Here is a 22,782-nt window from a genome sequence, read left to right as displayed (position 1 = left end):
TATATATATATATATATATATATATATATATATATATATATATATATATATATATATATATGATTAGAAATGTTATTTAATAGCAAAATATATCTATAGTTTATACAATAAGAAAAAAAATTGCTGTGCTCCGTTAAAGTGTTTGGGTTTGACATGAAGAAAAGGTGGCAACCCTACCAGCCTGTATATTGCATGTGAAAATATATAATCTAAATATATAAACTCGCGCTGATGGTGTGCAAAATGGGGTAAAAAAAGATGAATGAAGCTGCTATACACAAAGTGCTAGACACTAGACCACAGTGACAATACATAAATACAGCGCTCACAAACATAGACCCATAATAGGTGAAAAACAAAACGTAAAGTCCATATAAACTATTAAGTGCTTCAAATCTGGTGTGCAAAAAATGCAGAAAATGATTCACATCTGGTGTACAAAGAAATTATTGCAGAAGAATTTTCAGGCGTACCAAGACACCCCCACATGTGTCCCCACTCACCAGATCACCACGACACCCAGCTTTTCAGTCTGGGGGTCAGTACAGACTTATAACGATATCCAAAGGATGTCACACGATGGCAGGTGCGCCGCAACGCACTTCCGGCACGACTGATGTAATTTCCGGTCTCTTTGGAAAGAACTCCACTGATGGTGTTTGCTATATTCTCTTACCAATTCCATGCCTATTTTTTAACTTACGTCTGTAATTATGCACTTTTTATGTGCAATAAATATCTGTTCTTAGCATACTTCACTATTGGTCCCTCTTTTTCCTTTGGGTACCTGTTTTTTATGGCTGAAAAATAACATTGAAGGATCACTCATCATCAAATTTCATCACTGAACCTGCCATCGTGTGACATCCTTTGGATATTGTTATAAGTCTGTACTGACCCCCAGACTGAAAAGCTGGGTGTCACGGCGATCTGGTGAGTGGGGACACATGTAGGGGTGTCTTGGTACGCCTGAAAATTCTTCTTCAATAATTTCTTTGTACACCAGATGTGAATAATTTTCTGCATTTTTTGCACACCAGATTTGAAGCACTTTACGTTTTGTTTTTTACCTATTATGGGTCTATGTTTGTGAGCGCTGTATTTATGTATTGTCACTGTATATTGCATGGGCACACGTTGTGTAGGGGTGGTGTATTGTGTTGTCATTTTCCATCACACTGTTTACATTTTTTTCCTTTTTTAACTTTATTCAAATGTTACAAAACCTTATTCACCTTATTCAACTCTATGCTCTGCAGGGCGCCGTTTTGCACTGACATGCAGAGACTTGCACTGAGCCCCACCACCGCACATGTATGGTGTGAACAGGGCAAGCAGAAAACAATGATTTGTGATGAGCTTGCGACTGTTCAATGCGGATTAATGGAACTCAATGCGTCTGGTGTGAACGAACCTTGTGCTTGTGAAGACATGAATGAATGAATGAATGATTTGTATAGTGCTGCAAATGCGAACTGAATCGCCTCAAGGCGCTAGATCTGTCCTGTGTTGTCCAGCTTCTTAGAAGAGGTAGGTCTTGAGTTTCTTCCTGAAGGCCTGATGGTTTTCTTCCATGCGAATGTGAGTAGGTAGAGCGTTCCATAACCATGGTCCTTGGACTGCGAATCTTCGTTCTCCTTCAAAAGCTCATCAACAACAACCGGGAAAATCCGACCGTATGCACGCGGCATAACTGTGGTTGTGTTCAGTTACAAGCCCTGCTGTGCAATACCTCCCATGCTGCTGCAAGGCATGCTGATAATTCTAATTCATCACTGGCCAGGCAGTCACTACTTATCACTTCTTTGTTTGAAGAAAATAATAGAGAGGAAGGAAGACAGTGATGGAGGAAGACCGTTCTTTATTTGTTTAGAAGGACTTGGGGGGAGGTGTATGAATGGAGCACTGTTGGAGGTAGAATGTGATAATGGAGGTAGAGGATTGGGGGGGGGGGGGGTGGCAGATTACACACAGCTGCACATATTGTACAATCATGTCCAGGTACATGTTACATAAGCATAGCTCCCAACTGTCCCTGATTTCGAGGGACTGTCCCTCATTTTAAACAAAGTCCCTCTTTCCTCCTCATTTGTCCCTCATTTTGGTCAGATCTATATAATTGTGTATAAAATGCGCTTTTTATCTTTCAAAAAGTGTTTCCCAGTGCTAAACCTTTCATCCATTTTCTAAATTGCTGCATTTGTAAATGGCAAAAGCCAATGTAAAGGAATAGTAGTGGTAAAAAAAAAGCCCTTGTGTATTTAATTAATCTTTTTTTTTGCTTAATTCTCATTTGAGGGGGTGTGGCAGGGGGCGTGTCCTATGCCTACAAACATTTACTAGTAGGTGTCCCTCATTCCCATATCTCAAAATGTTGGGAGGTATGCATAAGGTTGCCACCTCATCCCACCGCTTCAGCCCCAGAAGATTTGGCTGCTGAATGACCAGGCCATTTTTTGCGATTCGCCACTGTGTTGCTTTAACTGAAAATTGCGCCGTCGTGCGACGCTGTACCCAAATAAAACTTACGACCTTTTTTTCCTACAAATAGAGCTTTCTTTTGGTGGTATTTTATCATCTCTGCGTTTTTTATTTTTTACACTATAAACATAAAAAGAGCGACAATTTTGAAGAAAAACACAATATTTTGTACTTTTTGCTATAATAAATGTCCCTTTTTCTTTTTTTTTAAAACAAATTTTTTTCTCAGTTTAGGCCGATATGTATTTTTCTACATATTTTTGGTAAAAAAAAAATCGCAATAAGCGTATATTGATTGGTTTGCGCAAAAGTTATAGCGTCTACAAAATAGGGCGGCAATATGTGTTTTTTTATCGGGACTGCGACATTATGGCGTAAACATCGGACACTTTTGACACATTTTTGGGACCATTGGCATTTATACAGCGATCAGTGCTATAAAAATGCACTGATTACTGTAAAAATGTCACTGGCAGGGAAGTGGTTAACACTAGGGGGCCATCAAGGGGTTAATTGTGTTCCCTAGTGTGTGTTCTAACTGAAGAGGGGAGGGGACTGTGTAGGGGAGATGACAGATCGCTGTTCATACTTTGTATGAACACACGATCAGTCTCTTCTCCCCGCAGAGATCCAGGATCTTTGTGTTTACACACTCAGTTTCCGGTTCTCGCTGTGTCACAAGCGATTACGGGAGCCCGGCAGTCATCGCGCCCGCCGGGCACTCTTGTTGGCTCTGGGGGGGGGGCGAGCAGCGGACGCGCACGCCCCTAGTGGCCACAGGGCGAAGCGACGTAACATAACGTCGTTTCGCCCAGCCGTGCCAGTAAAATGGCGGCGGCTGGTCGGCAAGTGGTTAAACCCGAACACATATGAATTACACAGGTTCTAATTTAATGCAGACAAGGCACCAAGTGTGTTTAATTAACACCTTAATCAGCCACAGAACCTGTGTAATTAATATGTGTTCGGTTTTAAAGGGATGAGGTGGCAACCCTACCTATGTGTCTTTGTGGACCACGGTGTACTGTTTGTATTTTTATATACTCAAGATTTTTTGGAAAACTTTTTGCTTTTTTTTTCCCTTTTGTTTTCTTTTGTTGCTGTATAAAATTGCACAACTTTTTGGCATACCGGTGTTAATAAATTGCTTACGATGCAAAAAGATTGCATGAACCCTTACGTATTAAAGAACTGAGAATATGGGGGATGGGAGATGTCTTGAAGTACAGTATATGACTGCAACCAGGAAGACATTGTCAAGCTGAATAAAGTTGTTGAGGAAAAAAAAAAAAGGCAGCCTCAGCAGCAGTGAGCAGAAAGAGCAGATCTTAGTTGACTTTAACTCCTGCGGTGCTGAGTGTAGCTGCTGCTCCCTACAGAAAGGCTAGAGAGGTAAATGAGACAAAGACAGCAGACATGATTGCAGCTTGGTGTTGTGTGTCTGTCCTGTGTCCATGGACTGATGATACATTGTATGATTTCATGTGTGCATGGTGTGGAGGGGAGGTGTGTACATTGTATACAGTCATAGATCATCCAGGGGGACAGTATGTAGCAGTATGAGATGTTTGTGTTATTATTGCTGGTGGTGGGGGACATACAAAGGCTTGCTTCCATCAGATGATGGCTGATTGCGGAAGTGAGCGCTCCATGTTCTTAACCCTTACGTTTCGGCAAAATTGTTTCTTTTAAGTAATAGCTGGCACCCCCCCCCCCTTTTTTTTTTTTTTTTTGGCATGGATCATATGCAGGCGGATCTGTCATTAGAGTCAAAAAGACCGTATTTATTGTTTCTCCGCACAGTCGCCAAAATCCTGACGCAGATGCTGTTTGTTTTTTTACTGCTACAATATTACTTTTTTTTTTTTTTTTAACGTTTTAATGTGGCACAAATAACAGATCCGTAGTAATCAAAGCTCAGTGAAATAAAACTGTGTGTTGTGGATTATGAAATATATGTATACAAACTTGATATGGCAAGTGGTGCGCCAATGTTTACCATATTGGACATATTAGACGGGTTATATGGCAACTTCCGTAAATGTATCCAATTTTAGTGTATCCCCCCCCCCCCCCCTCTTTTTTTTTTTTTTTTTTTTTCCAGCCTTTAAATGTGTAGTATAGAAATGCAGCTCTATATAGACAATGTACAGTGTATTTTACGGAATATTGGCCTGAAAGGTTAATTATCACTAGTGCATTGTTTGTTTTTTTTAATTCATTTTTTCCTTTTTTTTTTTTTTTTTTTTTTTTTTTATAATAATATTATTATTATTATTATTATTATATACAAAATATAAATACACTATTGGTTAATTCTCATTAGTGCAGAAGCTGTATTGTTCAAATATATATATATTTATATGCCATTATATATACCATTTATTCAATATAATTTTTATATTATAGCATAAAAAACATGTATACACTATATTCTTTGCATAAGCAATTTTAATTTAGTAGCTATAAGAGCCGGTTCAGACGGGGGCGACTTGTCAGGCGACCTAGCCGCCTGACAAGTCGCCTCCCGTTCTGTACAATGGAACTGCGGTGCTTCTGGAACTTCTGTACAATGGACTTGCGTCGCTCCGATTAGAAGAAAGGTTCCTGTACTACTTTGGGGGCGACTTGCATAGACTTCTATACAGAAGTCGTCTTGCAAGTCGCCGTGGCAGTCGTGGGCAGGTCGCCTCGGTGAGGCGACCTGCAAGTCGTGCCGCTTCTAATGTGAACCGGCGCTTAGACCTCTTTCACACTGGGGCATGGGCCGCGTTAGCGGTAAAGTGACACTAGTTTTAACGGTGCTTTATCGCTGTTATAGCAGCGCTTTTCAGCCGCTAGTGGGGCGCTTTTATCGGCTGAGGAAAGGGTTAAAACCTTTATATCATATATTCCATTCATTTGATAGATTTTTATATTCTAGCATAATCAATTTAATTTAGTTGCTATAAATGTGTAGGTCCCTTCCAATTACCTTTTTTGGGCTCAGTAAACCAAACTTTAGTAAAGCACCTAAAGCTGCCCATACACTGTACAATCTCCTTTAGATCTACTATGTAGTGCATGATTGAATCCTAGTTGGATGGATTGTTTTAGGTTTGTTCTGATATTTTAATTTCGGTATAAGTTTGTATGATCTGATTGTATAGTGCAGTGGTCTCCAAAATGTGGCCTGATGGATGTTTGCCTTTTAAACCCGGCTCTTGGGGCACTAATCCTCCCACAGATACAAGATACTATTCTCCCCACTGACCCCAACAATGGGACACTATTCCTCCCAATGCTACCAACAATAGGACACTATTTCTCTCACTGACACCAATAATAAGGCACTATTCCTTTCACTGACACCAACAATGGGGCACCAATACTGGGGCACTATTCCTCCCAATGATACAAAAAAAAGGGGCACTATTCCTCCCACTGACACCAACGATGAGGCACTATTCCTCCCGCTTGGGCACCAACGATGGGGCACTATTCCTCCCGCTTGGGCACCAACGATGGGGCACTATTCCTCCCGCTTGGGCACCAACGATGGGGCACTATTCCTCCCGCTTGGGCACCAACGATGGGGCACTATTCCTCCCGCTTGGGCACCAACGATGGGGCACTATTCCTCCCGCTTGGGCACCAACGATGGGGCACTATTCCTCCCGCTTGGGCACCAACGATGGGGCACTATTCCTCCCGCTTGGGCACCAACGATGGGGCACTATTCCTCCCACTGGCTTGGTTGGTAGGACGCAGGCAGCTTTTTGCCTTTGCATAGTGTCCTAGGTTGCTAGGATGCTGACTGCTTCTGTTGCCTAGTGTCCTTAGTTGCTGGGGAGCAGATGGCTTCAGCTGTCTGTATTCCCTAGTTACTGGGGCTCAGGTGGTTTCAGATGCGCAGTGTCTTTGCTTGCTGTGGTACAGGTGGCTTCTGCCTCCTAGCATCCTTGGTTGCTGAGGTGTAGGTGGCTTCTATTGCATAGTATCCTTGCTTGCTGGGGTGCAAGCGACCTCTGCCACCTAGTGTCCTTGGTTAGGACGGTCCTTGTCCAAGGACACTAGGCAGCTGAGACCACCAGGTGGACTCAGCTGCCTAGCGTCCTTGGTTGCTGGGGTAAGTGACTTTTGCCTCCTAGCATCCAAGGTTGATGGGGCACAGACGGCTTCTGTCGGGTAGTATCCTTGCTTACTGGGGCGCAGACGGCTTCTGACACCTCATGTTCTTTGTTACTGGGACTCAGGTGGTTTCAGCTGCCTAGTGTCCTTGGTTGCTGGAATGCAGGTGGCTTCTTCCTCCTAACATCATTGGTTGCTGGGGCACGGGGGACTTCTGTCAGGTCCTTGCTTGCTGGGGCGCAGGCAGCTTCTGCCACCTAGTGTCCTTTGTTACTGGGGCTTAGGTGGTTCCAGCTGTCTAGCGTCCTTGGTTGCTGGGATACAGGTGGCTCCTGCCTGCTAGCGTCCTTGGTTGCAGGGGCGCAGGCAGATTCTACCGCCTAGTGTCCTTAGTTTCTATGATGCAGGTGGGTTCTGAAATAAGTTGGTAGGTCGTGGAGAGGGTGGCTTGCGGTATGTTTGTGTATGAGATTTATGCTGCCTGGTGTCCTTGGTTGCTAGGGTGCAGGCAGCTTCAATTGCCTACCACCCTTTGGTTGCTGGAGCACAGGTAGCTTCTGCTGCCTACTGCCCTTGGTTGCTAGGTTACAGGTGGTTTCAGCTGCCTAACACACTTTGTTTGCCAGGGCGCAGGCAGCTTCTGCCACCTAGTGGCCTTGGTTGCTGAGGCACAGGTGGTGTCTTAAAAAGGTTAGCAGGCCAGTGATGAGGGTGGCTTTGGATGTATTTATGCATGAGATTTATAAATAAAAAAAAAAAACAGTTGAGTGCTCTACGTGATCCTATTATTTTTTTATTTTTTTATTAGCACGCAGTTTATTACAGTAATTTAGAGAATTTTATTCCCTGTCTGGTCTGAAGTCAAGGACGGGAGGGGGAGGAGTGGTGAGAAGGACAGATAAGTCTTGCAGTGGTTCTCATGATAGAATGTAGAAGATCTGTCAAGAAGGAGTCAAGGTGAGAAGTTATGCATTGGGGACTTTGGTCTCCTGGTTTGAGTAAGGTTGGACTGTGATTTGCTAGAAGAAAAGGTTGGAGGAATTTCAAAAAAGATCACACAAAATGTTAGAGGATAGGTGGTCCTGGAAAGTAACCTTTATGGGGTAATTTTCCTGTAGGCCTCTTTGTGAGCTATTACAGTGTGATAGTTCGCTGAAGTTTTTGTACTGTTGTGCTTTGTGTTAAGACGGCCTATTAGATTTGCCAAGGCACGGCAATGGCACCAAACAAGCAACATCTAGCATTTGCGTTTTGATGAGCTGCAATGCAGACCCGTTGCCTCCTACTGTAGTTGTGTGTTGGGGTGGCTTTCTAATTGCATGACGCCGCAACGCATACATTGCTGTGTGCTAATGTGCGTTATGGGAACAGGAGCGTCTTGCTGCATTTTGTTGCAGCACTAAGAACTTCAGGGGACTGCAAACACAGATGGGGGAAACTGTGTCCATATTATTCACTTGGCTCATTTAGTTCTGCCCATCCCAATAGTGTTAGGATGAGGTGTACTGCTACACACCATGCTACAGTGAAATAAAGTACATCATCTAGTACTTTTTTTTTTTTTTTTCAGCACACACCACTGCACTGCGGGGTACTTAACCTCTTGACGCCGCCTCTGTCAGGTTTTTATTGCTGTCTGTGCTCCCATTAGGGAGATTCTCTCTCTCCATTAGTCTTGCTGACCATTGTCACCAAAAGTAAAAGAAAATCCCAAATATTGTGTTGTCCCCAGAACAAGAATAGAGGGTAATCTATTCTATCTCAATGGGGACACTAGTTCTGGTGACGACTGGGGGCTCCCTCACTTTGGAGGGATTTCCTTTCACTTCCTGATTTGGCTATAGAACAGGAACTAAAGGGAAATCTCCCCAATGTCAAACAGATGATGAAAAAACTGATAGAGGTTATAACCCTCCCTTTATCCAAAATGAGGGGGGGGGGGGACAGAAAATTGTTTCATACTTACCCTATCTTTCTTTTCATGGTGCCTATCCATGGTAGCATACCTGTGACGAGCTCCGCCTTGGCTCCTCCCTCAGGACCAGTGAATATTATAAAAGAAAAGGATTAGTGCACTCCCAGCATTCTACGTAATATAGCATACCAAGGGTGGGATTGTATGCTGCCATGGATGGGCACCAGGAAAAGAAAATTACGATAAGTATGAAACAATTTTCTGTTTTCCTGGTGCCTCCATGGCAGCATACCTGTGACAAATAACTAGCTGAAATGAGTGGGATGATGCATAGTAAAAGATTTATTTGAAAAAAAAATTAAAATAGGCAAATGCCGGCCTGATAGCCTGTCTGCCAGTTTTTACAGATGAGAATGCTGCGGGTCTACTCTGTAATGTCTCGCAAATGCGTGGTGGGATGACCATGATGCTACCCTTTAGATCGTTTTGATGGATACGTCTGCTCTGGCCGTCCAAGAAGCAGAAAACAACCGAGTGGCATACAGCCCAACAGAAGAGGGGGTTCCGGTCCCCTATCCCTGTACACCTTCTTAACCAACTTGATTATCCATGAAACTTTTGTACTAGAGCAGGGATCTGCAAACTATGGCTCCCCAGCTGCCGCAGAACCACATGTCCCATGAGGTATTGTAAAGCTCTGATATACACAGAGATGACTAGACATAATGGATACTGCAGTTTCGGAATTGCCGGAGGGCCCCAGATGATGCTTCTTTGCCCCTGGTTTTTTTTTTTGTGTATTACAAATAGGTTAGATGGAAGTCTGAAGGGAGTTGTGGCTTGAAGATAGTGTCTTAGTACCGAAGTAATATCGTCTTTGTGAAGAAGGTCAAAACTGGATCTGAAAAGACTGGCAGGGTCCAAGGCTCGGAGATAGTAGAGGAAGAAGAGAACTTAGGGATGAATCCATGTACCGTTCTAAGTTCCACTTTATTCGAGTACAAAAAATAATATTATTGTCTTCTGATCTCAGAGCCTGAAGTTCTGATACACCCCAGCCTGATGCCATCGCCACAAAGAAAAATTGTTTCCAAGTGAGATTCCACAAGGATGCTGAATCAGATGGGGGCAAAAGGCTGTTTGGATAAGGGCTCCAGAGTGATAGAGAGATCCCAAGTGGGAAAGATTTGTTTTAATGGGTGGGCTTATCTTCTTGACTGTCTTGAAGAATTTGATTATTAAAGGATCTTCAGCCTATCTCTTGTTGTCACAGCAGAGATTGCCACCAGCTGTACCTTTTTTAAATTGCTTAATCCCAATCCTAAATCAAGGTCTGCTTGCAGGAAGTCAGGGAGTTGGGAGGAAGAGGGTACATCAGGACTAAAGTTTTGCAGTTCGCGAAAGATCTAAACTTATTCCAAACCTTGTCACACGTATTGTTCATTGAAGACTCCGGTGCTTTGAACAGAGTTGAAACAACTCTGGAGGAACATCATAATGATTAAAACCTGTTTTAACATTCTAATGTGAAGGTTCAATCCGTGAGGATTCTGATGGGTGCGATGCCTCGAGCCAGAAAGGGTATTGGAGGAATATTTACCAGAGGCTGGACACTAAGAAATATTGCCCTAGGGAATCATGGGTCTCCCTGCAAATATGGCAGGACTGTTATCACCGTTTATTGTTGATATTGCAAGTCTCAAGAGAATTTGAGGAAGGAGGCCGGAGGAGGCCTAACTTAGATTGCATGCCCAAGGACTTGACAGGGCATCTATTGCTTCTGCCCAAGGATGAGGTAGATGTGAAATAAACCTCTGCAGCTTGGTATTGCTTGCTGTAGCAAAAGGATGCAGTTCAGGAAAGATCCACTGGCCCACAATCCAACTGAATAACTTTGGTTGTAGGGACCATTTGTTGGGATCCAGGAATCCTTGGTATAGGTGATCGGCATCTGTGTTCAAGTGGGCTGTAAGATAAACTACTCTTGGGTCCTTCAGATTCCCCTCTGCCCAAATGAAGATGATTCCACTTCCCTTAGTAAGGAACTGTTGTTGGTTCGGCCTTGGTGATGTATGCATTATTGTCTATCCGAATCAGAACTGATTTGTCCTTGATCTGAGAGAGGATTTACCATCCAACCGTATCTTGATAGTGTAGGCCACAGCATCCACCTGTGTTCCACTAGCTGGGCTGGATCTTTTGATAAAAGGAGGATATCATCTGGTTAGTGATAAGAACTGAGACCCAGCTCTCATAAAGAAGCTTGGATAGTGATCCGAGCCCTCGTGAGGTCTCTGAGGGAAGTGCAGGGCCGGAGGGGAAAGTCTGGAATTGTAGATGGGCCCGGTCGACCGAAAATCTTAGATACTTCTGTAACAGTTGTAGTATGGGTGCGTGCAAGTAAGTATCCCTGAATTCCCGTGTACATCTAATTCTGCAGTTCTGGGGAATCAAGTCCGACTTTCCTCCTGTGACGTGGGAAATGACTTTCTGTAACCTTTCTGCAAAGAGTGATTTTCCATCAAAAAAAGAGTATTTATACTAATTTTGTTTTGACACAGTGTCAGCTGCCCGTAGTTCTGACCACAATACCCATATGGCTATCACAAGTAGTGAAGTTTTAACGAATTGTATGCATTGCTGTCTCACCAGTGACGTCTGCTGGGAGCCATAATTTGTCCAAAGCCTTGACTATATTTTCCCTAGGAACATTTTGATGAATCACTGTTTGCATGTTTTCGGTCCATGCCTGCAGGGCTTTGGATACAGAAAAGGCAATTGCTGACTTCCCGGTGTTTACCCGCCATTTGGTAAGCTCCTTTAGGTTGGGGTCTATTCATCTGTCTAAAGTATCCTCAATTGAGGCTGAATTATCGATTGGTGAGATTAAATTCTTTGTTATACGAACCACTGCCGTGTCTACCTCCGGCGGATCGCCTGGCATTACAGAATCTTGTTCCGACCATGGATAAAGTTTTCCTAGGCAAGTGAGAGGAAAAAAAACATTATTTTTTTTACTTTTTTCCATTCCTCCTTTAACAATGTCTCTCTGATATCCTCCATCAGAGTAAGCCTATGTTTCCACTCTTGCGACCTGAAAGTCGCACAACTTTGCCACAGTTTTGGTGCAACTTGAAACAATGCCTGTGTATTCTTGAGGTCTATGGACCTCAAGTCGCATCAAAGTGGGACCAAAGCAGTGCAGGGACTAATCTGAAGTCGCTGCGATTTGAAATCGCACATATAAACGGTACTCATTGGAAATCATGGGGTACGACTTGTCATGCGACTCTGCAGTCCCAAGTCGCATGGCAAGTCGCACTAATGGAAACCGAGCCGAAAGAAGGAAACCTGCTTCTTTAGAAATGGGAAGTACATCTTTTGACTACTCAGATGTAGTGTCGGCTTTCTCCCAGCCAATAGCTGGCTTTACATCCTGGACCTGTGATGCCAACCTACCTCAATTCACTGACACAAAACTCAAATTTTACTGGCACAGCCAAGTTTTTACTGGCATTTTCTAAAAGTTACAAAATTACGTTTTTCAGTGCAAATTTCAGTACTTAAGCTACAAACAAGTACAATATGCAGTTAGCAGTGTGGTTTAAGATAGAGATTACGGTAAGAAAAAAAAAAAAAACATATTTCTTATGTTATTCTTGATTTATAGTAAGGGCGGGTTATTATAACCCATCAGATTTTGTCACGTATGTCCAACTGGAAAGACTTCCCCTTAATTTCTGTTCCATAGCCACCACAGAAAGTGAGCAGAAATCCCAAGTAGCCAACAGGATCACAAGAATTTATGTCCCCCAATTCTAAAGACCTTCTGTCTCCATCCCTCCCTCCATCACCTCCTGTCTCCATCCCTGTCTCCGTCCATCGCCTCCTGTCTCCATCCCTGTCTCTGTCCATCGCCTCCTGTCTCCGTCCATCGCCTCCCTGTCTCCGTCCATCGCCTTCCTGTCTCCGTCCATCGCCTTCCTGTCTGCGTCCATCGCCTTCCTGTCTGCGTCCATCGCCTTCCTGTCTGCGTCCATCGCCTTCCTGTCTGCGTCCATCGCCTTCCTGTCTGCGTCCATCGCCTTCCTGTCTGCGTCCATCGCCTTCCTGTCTGCGTCCATCGCCTTCCTGTCTCCATTCCTCCCTCCCTCGCCTCCTGTCTCCATCCCTCCCTCCCTCCCTCCTTCGCCTCCAGTCTCCATCCCTCCCTCCCTCCTTCGCCTCCAGTCTCCATCCCTCCCTCCCTCCCTCCCTCCTTCCCTCCTTCGCCTCCTGTCTCCATCCCTCCATCTCTCCCTCCCTCCCTCCTTCCCTCCTTCGCCTCCTGTCTCCATCCCTCCCTCCTTCCCTCCTTCGCCTCCTGTCTCCATCCCTCCCTCCTTCCCTCCTTCGCCTCCTGTCTCCATCCCTCCCTCCCTCCCTCCTTCGCCTCCTGTCTCCATCCCTCCCTCCCTCCCTCCTTCGCCTCCTGTCTCCATCCCTCCCTCCCTCCCTCCTTCGCCTCCTGTCTCCATCCCTCCCTCCCTCCCTCCTTCGCCTCCTGTCTCCATCCCTCCCTCCCTCCCTTCCTCCTTCGCCTCCTGTCTCCATCCCTCCCTCCCTCCCTTCCTCCTTCGCCTCCTGTCTCCATCCCTCCCTCCCTCCTTCGCCTCCTGTCTCCATCCCTCCCTCCCTCCCTCCCTCCTTCGCCTCCTGTCTCCATCCCTCCCTCCCTCCCTCCCTCCTTCGCCTCCTGTCTCCATCCCTCCCTCCCTCCCTCCCTCCTTCGCCTCCTGTCTCCATCCCTCCCTCCCTCCCTCCTTCGCCTCCTGTCTCCATCCCTCCCTCCCTCCTTCGCCTCCTGTCTCCATCCCTCCCTCCCTCCTTCGCCTCCTCTTCCGTCTCCATCCCTCCAACCTCTTCACCCTCCATCACTTCCATCCCTCTGTTATTCTATCCCTCCCTTCTTTCATCTGCAATGCCATGTCCTGATGAACATTCCAACCCACCTGACACTCTGGGTTCAAACATCTTTGCACCACCTTAAAGCAATAAGTCAGACAACTCTGTGCGTTTATATTCTGATAATGTTTACTAGGACAGTTCAAAAAAGATATTGTCACAAAGAAGAGGTAATAGATCTGCTTAGTTTTAGACAACAGTGCCAACTCGGCAAAGGAATTCCTCCCAATAACACATGTCAAGATATTTGCAGGTAAATAGTCTATTATACACACACATGTACAGTGGAGTTCTGCTTGCACCTGAAAGGATAAACAAAGTTAAATGGTTATACTGACAAACTTCTAAAGGGGAAACCTCGGCCAGCCTATAAACCTTTAACCCTAATGAGGTCAGACTTGATGACAATGGTAGACCCTTGTAGCAATAATGACAGCAATGTCCCGTTGCAGATCTGATGGTCTTCACCGGCATGTAGGAGCTCATTAATTGTATCCAATAAGGTGTAATAGTATTTTTGAGTTGCAGCCCCAGACAAATTCTTTATCTTTGTATATGCTCTAGGGGTCATTGAAAGTATCAGCATGACAGCAGGGGCCTACTTTTCTCAGTTGAGAGGTCTGCAATGGAAGCCAGTCATGACAGTGTTACTTTAAGAACTGATTTAGATGGGTGTTAAAGAGGAACCTCAGTCCCGATAATCCTGGACCCACTCCTGTTTCCAGTACCATCATCTTCTAAAGTCTAGTGCATACCCAAATGTGCCTAAGGGCTCTGCCTGGCCTTCAGGACATGTGCCATGTTTCCCTGTACAACCAAAGATCCGGGACCTCAATAACTGTGCCATCTTTGCGCATGGAAAACCCAGGCACATGTACCAGTCGGTACAGAGCCATCCAGCACATCTGTGCATGCTTGGAATAGAGCGCAACATCATGCTTGCCCAGACGAGAGTGCCTTCAATTTACACAGTGCTTTACATATACAGGTGCATCTCATAAAATTAGAATATCATCAAAAAGTTAATTTATTTCAGTAATTTAATTTTTAAAAGGTGAAACTCCTATATTTTATATAGATGCGTTACACACACCTTGATAATGACAGCTGATCACATTATCAAAACAAAAGCTCGGTGATTGTTTTTTTTTTTTCTCACCTCACGCTGACAGCGTGAGAAGAAAAAAAAGCCGATTACCGGCTCATCTGCAAGGGACATTGGTCCCGAAGAGGCAATTATGCCTCATCTGTGCCATCTGCCATTCCCACCTGACAGTGCCCACCAGTGCCACCTATCAATGTCCACTAGTGGTGCCAATCAGTGCCACCTAGCAGTGCTGCCTATCAGTGGAACCGATCAGTGCCCATTATTGCCACCCATCAGTGCCCATCACTGCCACCCATCAGTGCCACCTCATCAGCGTACATCATTGAAGGAGAAAAAATACCTGTTTTAAAATTTTCTTAACAAAATATTTAAAAAATAATTTTTTTAAAAATTCGTTTTTTTTCCATTTTTCTAACAAAAAATAAAAACCGCAGAGGTGACCAAATACCACCAAAAGAAAGCTCTATTTGTGGGAAAAAAATGATAAAAATTTCATTTGGGTACAGTGTTGTATGACCGTGCAGTTGTCATTCAAAGTGCATTAGCGCTGAAAGCTGAAAATTGGTCTGGACATATTTATATTTTTAGCGCTACATTTTTCACTGATCTTTTGCATTGAATTTGTGTGACATTCTTATGTAGCAGCTGTTCATTTTTCTTCACTAATTCAGTTAGAGCAGTAAAATTTCCCTATCTACATTGTAATTGAAAGCTATGCACAAGGTCATTGTTCTGCTACAAGGCTAGTAATAACAAAATACCTTTTGTATATCGCTGTTTTCTTATCCTGAGCGTTCTGGTATGTTCAAGTCTGTATTGTTTTTATTATTTACATGGAAATAGCACCTGATCCCTCACAAAATGGAACCTAACCCCTTCCTGCCAGCCGTATGCATATCTACAATACAGTAAAACCTTGGATTGCGAGGAACGCGGTTTACGAGAGTTTCGCAATACCAGCTGTTATTTTTTTTTTTTTTTTTTTTTTTTTAAATCTGACTCAAATTGCGAGCGTTGTCTCCCAAGACAAGCAGGATTCAAGCCTCCCGGCGTGTGCAGTACCGCATGTGGCCAGAAGTGCGGAGACACTCGGACACACTCTGTTCCCGACCTGTCTCTGAGCGTCTTTGAGTGTCTTCGGCACCCCCCACCTCTGGCCACATGCGGTACTGCATACACTAGCAGTGACACTGGAAAGCATTATCTGAGTTTCCATTGATTCCTATGGGGAAACTCGTTTTGATATACTAGTGCTTTGGATTCCAAGCATGCTTCTGGAACGAATTTTGCTTGTAAAATAAAGGTACTACTGTATAATGTTTTTTCTTTTAGGTTTAAATTGCTTAAAGGGGTGAATACTTGCCTGTCCAGCAGTCCCTCTCTGGTGCCGGCATCCTCTTCTGAGTGCTGCTCTTCAGGCCTCTTCATTGGCCAGTGGGGGATGACATGACTCCTTTGCATGTGCAGAAGCTAGCTGTCCTGGCACCCGGACCGGTCCAGCACTGTAAACTGAGTTGTGCATGCGCAGCTCATTTTACAGCATCGGAGAAGACAGCTTGCAGTCAGGTTAGGGGCATTTTATTGCAGGCTGCACAAAGCCTGCCTGCTCGCTGTTTCCTACAGCGGAACTTTCTGATAGCAGCTGGCAGAGAAAAGCTAAAATACTGTACATGTAAACACAATCACTAAAATATCATATGCTTAACAAGTTAATTTTTTCCTTTTATAAAATTAAAAAAAAAAAAAAAAAAAATCTGTAGCTTTCATTAAAATAATACTTGATATGAAGGTCCTTGTTTTAGGTACTTGCTGTTCTAGCATGCTTGACAACATATTTGTCCCAGTCCCCTGGGCACTGTCGCCCTCACCCAAGGCCCACACTTTGTTTTGGCGGTCCTGTTCAAATTATGCCCACTTTTCTGAGCACTCCTACAAGAGCTGCACAATTAATCATTAAAAAATCGTGATCTCGATTCACCCCCTCTGACGATCTCTCCTGCTGAGTTTGCCGATTCTTTCATATAAACAAGTGCAGAGATTATCTACTCACTCAGCTGTCAAAAGAAAACATCCAGGCAGTCCGCCAAGTTTATAACTTGAAACATTGTAACTAAGCTTCCTTCTCAGATCAAAGGGATAGAACTTCTGTGTAAATAAATGGGCAGTCTGCCAAGTTTTCAACAAGGTGTAAATGCAGGAAGTTTAACCACAAGTCTAAGGCCCCTTTTACAAGGACTGTCCGTTCAGGTCCGCCTGTCAGTTTTTTAGGCGGACCTGAACGGACTCTCCATGGAGGTCTATGGAGCGTCCGATGTCAGCGCTGACATCCGACCCGCTCCGATCCGAAAAAGTGTAACGGAGTAAAAACCTATTTTTACATCCGTTATCGGATCGGGTGACGACGGACTCTACCGTCCGTCATCATCCGATCCCCCATAGGGGAGAGCGGCGCTCTGACAGGTCCGTCGCTGCACAGTGTGCAGCGATGGACCTGTCATCTTTCTGCTCAGCGGGGATCGGCGGAGCGATCCCCGCTGAGCAAGCGGATGTTCACGGGGCGGATCATCACTGATCCGCCCCGTGTGAAAGAGCCCTAAAACTTTTTCTGACACTTCTTTCGTTAAAATCAATATTTTTTGCTAGAAAATTACTTGGAACCCCCAAACATTATATATATATTTTAGCAGAGACCCTAGGGAATAAAATGGCAATTGCTGCAATAAGTTATGTCACACTGTATTTGCACAGTGGTCTTTCAAATGCAATTTTTTGGGTAAAAATACACTTCAATGACTAAAAAAAAAAAACTGAAACAGTAAAGTTAGCCCGATTTTTCTTGTTTTAATGAGAAAGATGATGTTACGCCGTGAGAATCGTGATCTTCTAAATAAAAAATCTTCTAAGCAAAAAAATCGTGATTCTCATTTTAGCCAGAATCGTGCAGCTCTAACTCCTACCCAGATCATACCCACCTTCCAGGTGGCCTTACCTCCAATACAACCGCCCCCCCCCCCACTTCCACCTGCGACAGTGCCATTTTTTTCTTTTTCTGCAAATGCTCAGTAACTCAAATAAGGTTAATGCAGCATAAAGTATTTTATGTAGAGTCCATTCAGACCTCTCTGTGTGTGTTGTGTTAATGTTTGCACAAGTGGAACATCACTCTCTGAATCAACATTGACTATTTTTGATCCTTATGCTTCAAGCATTAGTAAATAGGAAAGTATATCGTATTTACTTGTTTTAAACTATTTTATACATTTCTTCAGTTACTTCCTGTTTTTTTGCCAAGGCAAATTACGTCATACATCCTAGGAGTCTTTTGGAGGGGATTTTTGGGGTTTTCTCAGCCAAGCACGCCCTACTGCTTGTATGCCTGAACTAAAGGCAGATGGATTCCAGGAAGTCAAAGCTACATGAATCATCTGCCCGTACTGAAGGTAACCACAGCCAGAAATGCTTTTTCAAAGTGATTTCTCGGCAAACTAAAGCATGGAGATATAGATGTATAGATGGGGAGTTTGCGGAATATTAAAAATGTATTAAATAGCATTTTTGCTCAGATGCAGTGTGGTTCTGCTTTAACACTCCTCTCCATTTTGTTTTTTCCTTTTAAAAGACTCCTTTTAACCTATAAACAAACATTTGAAGGAAACTTTTTTTTTTTACTTACCCTAAACGCCCTGTTGCTAAGTAGTCCTCGTAATCTGCCATTTCCTGGTCCGCAGAGCTCCTTGAGACTTCCTCCCTTGGCTGTTCTCCTGGGAAATGATGACCTATAATTTCCCAGGAGTCTGTGGGCAGTACGCTACGGCCGCCATTGAATCGCACATGCGCGAGATGGAGAGGTGCACGCTGTTACCCAGCATGCACCTCTCCAAAACTATTCCAGGAAGTGATCTCGATTGCGCTTCACATGCCCACAAACAGAGTCATACAATATTACAGTAAGATATTTATATTTTTGAACAATCGATCATGATCATTGTATAGTCTTTTTTGAATTTCATTAGCAATAATGCTAGGATCAAAAAAAAAAAAAAAAATTTTTTTTTGACAGAACTCCGCTTTAACGTGTTGTGCTATGGCAGCACATATATGATTTTTTTAAAGTGCCTTACCGTGCATTGGGTTTTTGCATTGAGGTGCCATTGGCAGCAAAATTGCACCACAAAACACTTAAAGCGGAAGTCCACCCACTGCTGCAAAAATGAAAAGCCAGCAGCTACACATACTGCAGCTGCTGACTTTTAATAATAGGACACTTACCTGTCCTGGAGTCCAGCGATGTCGGCAGCACAGCTGATGTTTCCATCAGCCTTCGGATGCTGCCGCCGCCCTTGCGGGTAAGGGAACCTGGCAGTGTAGCATTACGGCTTCACGCCAGGAACCCTACTGCGCATGCGCGAGGATCCGCTCCTCTGTCTCCTACTGGCCCGGCGGCGGGGGGAAGGAGGAAGGAGCCGAGCGGTGATGTCAATGATCATGGCTCCCAAAAGTAGGGACAGGATACCTGTCAACTGTCAAAGACAGGTATCTGCTCCCCCCCGAAAGGTGCCAAATTTGGCATCTAAGGGGGGGGGGGGGGGACAAAAGGGCAGAAGTTCCACTTTTGGGTGGAACTCCGCTTTAACCTGCATTGTGGAAACACCTGCGTTCTTACAATGTACCTTTTTTATGAAGAGCTCTTATTTGGGCCCTTACAAAGGGAAAAAAAACAAAAAAAGGAAACTTGTCCATAGCTTATGATACAAAGAGTTAACATCTACTAATGGAAATAAACCTTTTCAAAATCACAAGATTTCAATAAAATGTCAAAATTTTCTCCTAAATTTCAGCAAAGTGAAGATGGTCAATATGATGATCAGTATCTATATGGCAGATATATTCAAATATAGAGATGTGGAGTGACTGTGGATTGCATATCTACAAAAACATCACTTTAAAAATTAATCCCCCTGCGCATCGGTGCCATGCACCCGCCCCGTACACCCGATCCTTTGTTGGCGTTATCATGTCGGGGCATAGATACTTGCCAGCACACCAAGGATCAGCACAAGGTGGCGTCCAAACGGTTTAGTTTATTGCATGATCACAACACAAAGAGGTGCAACGTTTTGGAGTCACGGAGGACCCCTTCGTCAGGCATGTGATCTGAGAGCCGATTGGTGGGTCTCCTGACGGGGGGTGTCTGCGCTGATTGTTTATCAGCGCAGCCCCCCCTCGGATGCCCACACTAGAGCACCAGGGAAGCCGCCAGGACCACCAGGGAAGGGGACAACATGTGGATGGCCAGGTATGTACCCCATGGCCATCCACATGTGCCGATTATGCCCGATTTGTGCCAATCAGTGCCCACAAATGGGCACTGACTGGCACCATTATATATCAGTGATGCCCATCAGTGCCCCCCTATCAGTGTCCGTCAGTGCCACCCATCAGTGCCACCTCATTGGTGCCACCTTATCAGTGCCTGTCAGTGCAGCCATATCAGTGCCCATCATTGAAGAAGAAAACGTAATTATTTACAAAAAATAAATTTACAATTTTATTGTAATTTACAAATTTATTTACAAAAAAAATTTTTTTAACAGAAACAAAGAAAAACTTGTTTTTTTTCAAAATTTTCGGTCTTTTTTTATTGGTTGCGTAAAAAATAAAAACCGCAGAGGTGATCGAATACCACCAAAAGAAAGCTCTATTTGTGGAAAAAAAAATGATATAAAATGTGTTTGGGTACAGTGTTGTATGAACGCGCAATTGTCATTCAAATTGCGACAGCGCTGAAAGCTGAAAATTGGTCTGGGCGGGAAGGTGTCTAAGTGCCCCGTATTGAAGTGGTTAAAGAACATTTATTTATTTATTTTTTTCTTTTTAAGGGCCAGTTCACACCACATGCAATCCAGTGCATTTTTTTTTTCTGCATCAAAAATGCATGGAAAGAGGGTTATATGGTTTTCAATGGCATAGTTCACACCAGTGCTTGCAGTTCCAGTGTGTTCCAGTTCCAGAAAAAAAGTACAACATGCTGCATTTTTTCTGCACTGGACTGTACTGGAACGCTGTAAAACGCATCAAAAACGCACTGCAACACACTTGTCCTTATTTAGGGCCAGTTCACACCATAGAAACGTGGTCCGGATGCGTTTCCAGGTGCTTTTCTGCATGCGCGTTTTTGATGCGTTTTTGGTGCATTTTTGTTGCAGTCCAGTGCTTTTTCCTTAACCTTAAATAAGGACAAGTGTGTTGCAGTGCGTTTTTGGTGCATTTAGGTGCATTCCAGTGCGTTTTTGATGCGTTTTACAGCGTTCCACTACAGTCCAGTGCAGAAAAAATGCAGCATGTTCTACTTTTTTCTAGAACTGGAATGCACTGGAACAGCCACCACTGGTGTGAACTATGCCATTGAAAACCATATAACCTACTTTCCATGCGTTTTTGATTCAGAAAAAAAAACGCACTGGACTGCTTGTGGTGTGAACTGGCGCTTAAGGTTAAGAAAAAAGAGGGGGGAAAAAAGCACTGGACTGCATCAAAAACGCACTGGAACGCATCAAAAACGCGCATGCAGAAAAGCACCTGGAACGCATCTGGACTGTGTTTCTATGGTGTAAACTGGCCCTTAAGGGGTCTTTAAAAAAAAAAAAAAAAAAAAAAGAAAAACTTTTTTTTCTTTTTTGCCTTTTTTGTGACTGCTGGGTGGGGGGGCAACGCCCGTGCGCCCCCTATAGATGGACCTCCACTGGATATGCCCATGGTTTTTTTTTTTTTTTTTTTTTTTTTTTTTTTTTTAGTAGATCTACCCTACCACACATCCGCCCCTGAAGAGTGGCATTATGCCATGAAACGCATCGGGCTTACAAACATGCATCATGTTTTACTTTCAGGTCCAAACCTTGGGTTTCAAAGATTCCATCTCGTGCAGGATCACCTTTTTTAATAATGCCATTATAAGACGATATTTACATGTTTATGGTTTGCAACATGTTTTTTACGTGTTTACTATATTTGTATGTACTCAATGCTGCATGCTACTGCTGTGTGTTTTAGACAGTAAACACATCCATATTAAACGCACCTCATTTAAAGCCGCAACCTCTCTTCTATGTACTACACACCTCATTTAACTGCTTGCTGACCAGCCACCATCATTATACTGCGGCAGGTTGGCACAACTGCGTGAATCCCCGTAGGTGTACGGCAGACGCTTTATGAGCTATAGGGGGCGTGCTGCGACCCCGCAGCCGATGCACGTGGCCGCGATGTCTGCCGGCAACCCTAAGAGAGCCAGAACGGGGATCTGTCAATGTAAACAGACAGATCCCCATTCTGTCAGGGAAGTAGAGAGGGATCTGCTGTTCCTAGTAATCAGGAACAGCAATCTTTCTCTACTCCCTGTCAGTCCCCCCCCCTCCAGTTAGAAACACCTCCCTAGGGAACACTTAACCCCTTGATCGCCCCCTAGTGTTACCCCCTTCCCTGCCAGTGTCATTTATACAGTAATCAGTGGCTATTTTTAGCTCTGAGCACTGTATAAATGTAAATGGTCCCAAAAAAGTGTCAATAGTGTCCGATCTGTCAGCTGCAACGTCGCAGTCCCGCTAAAAATCTCAGATCACCGCCATTACTAGTGTAAAAAAAAAATTTATAATGAAAATGCCATAAATATATCCCCTATTTTGTAGACGCTATGAATTTTGCACAAACCAGTCAATATACGCTTATTGCAAAATTTTTTTTTTTTTTTTTACCAAAAATATGTAGAAGAATACATATTGGCCTAAACTGATGAAGAAATGTGTTTTTTTTGTTTTTTTTTATTGGCCTAAACTGATGATGAAATTTTTTTTTTTTTAAATTTGGGATAATTATTATAGCAAAAATGTAAAAATATTGTTTTTTTTTTCAAAATTGTCGCTCTTTTTTTATTTATAGCGCAAAAAAAAAAAAAACCCACAGAGGTGATCAAATACCACCAAAAGAAAGCCCTATTTGTGTACAATGTTGCATGGCCGCACAATTGTCAGTTAAAGCGACGCGTATTGCAAAAAATAGCCTGGTCATTAAGGGGGTAAATCCTTCCGGGCTGGTTAAAGTCATAACCTCTCTTCTATGTACTAGATTCAGGGATAGAAATGTATGGACACATGTCTCATTCAAAGTCCCCCCCCAAAAAAAAACAGTTCAGCCTGGACTCTGACCAGGCCATGCATCCAACGCGTTT

The 22,782-nt window shown here is 43.7% G+C and overlaps 1 protein-coding gene across 2 annotated transcripts in view; it reads left to right on the top strand.

The window, feature by feature from the left end:
- The first annotated feature begins 3,721 nt into the window (after positions 1 to 3,721).
- The window catches only part of ME3 (malic enzyme 3), a 254,281-nt gene continuing 235,220 nt past the window's right edge, over positions 3,722 to 22,782 (top strand). Inside the window, exon 1 of one of the 2 annotated variants that reach the window (XM_073612948.1) lies at positions 3,722 to 3,873. The gene's annotated coding sequence lies outside the window, so the exon portion shown is untranslated. Of the gene's footprint in view, positions 3,874 to 17,977; positions 17,999 to 22,782 lie in introns of those variants that run through there. The other variant, XM_073612949.1, reaches the window with a different exon arrangement.

The sequence above is a fragment of the Aquarana catesbeiana genome, linkage group LG02, assembly GCF_042186555.1.
Source record: "Aquarana catesbeiana isolate 2022-GZ linkage group LG02, ASM4218655v1, whole genome shotgun sequence".
In the NCBI taxonomy this organism is placed as follows: domain Eukaryota; kingdom Metazoa; phylum Chordata; class Amphibia; order Anura; family Ranidae; genus Aquarana; species Aquarana catesbeiana.
Note: the sequence above shows the minus strand (reverse complement) of the source record. Positions and strands in the feature narration are given on the sequence as shown.